The sequence below is a fragment of the Acyrthosiphon pisum genome, chromosome A1, assembly GCF_005508785.2.
Source record: "Acyrthosiphon pisum isolate AL4f chromosome A1, pea_aphid_22Mar2018_4r6ur, whole genome shotgun sequence".
NCBI classification, from domain to species: Eukaryota; Metazoa; Arthropoda; class Insecta; order Hemiptera; family Aphididae; genus Acyrthosiphon; species Acyrthosiphon pisum.
The window spans coordinates 23,556,224-23,556,774 of NC_042494.1; positions in this window are offsets into that span (position 1 = coordinate 23,556,224).

A 551-nucleotide genomic window follows, 5' to 3' on the forward strand; every position below is an offset into this window, starting at 1 on the left:
AAAAACATGAACACGATTGCCTGTATTTGGATGTTTAAATGACGTATTTTCATGTGAAATATTTAAAGACCGCCATAAAGCCATGTTGGAAGGGCCCATATCATTCACCATTGAAATTACATTAAAACCAATCTTATGCAATTCTTCGATGATCTTAAATAGTAGATCTTTAGTCATATGGGTATCATAATTATAAAAAATTGGTTGTTTCCAGTTACTTACAAGACCTAAATATTAATTTTATGTCAATATTTGGTTAATCGTTTAATATATTATAGTAATTCTATTTAACATTTAAGACTATACCTCGTACAACAACTGTCTGCACACATCTATGTGGACCAATCACCTGCTCATTTTTTTTATCGTAACATATCCTATTAGAGATATATGTTTCGTCAAAAGCAATAACAGTAAGCTTTTCATTTTCTGTCATTAAAGTTCCTGAACAAGTAAATTAGTTATTTTAAAATATTTGGGCTACAAATTATGTTGTATAATGTTAATGTGAAATAAAAAAAAATATTATTATTAAACTACCTTTGACTTTC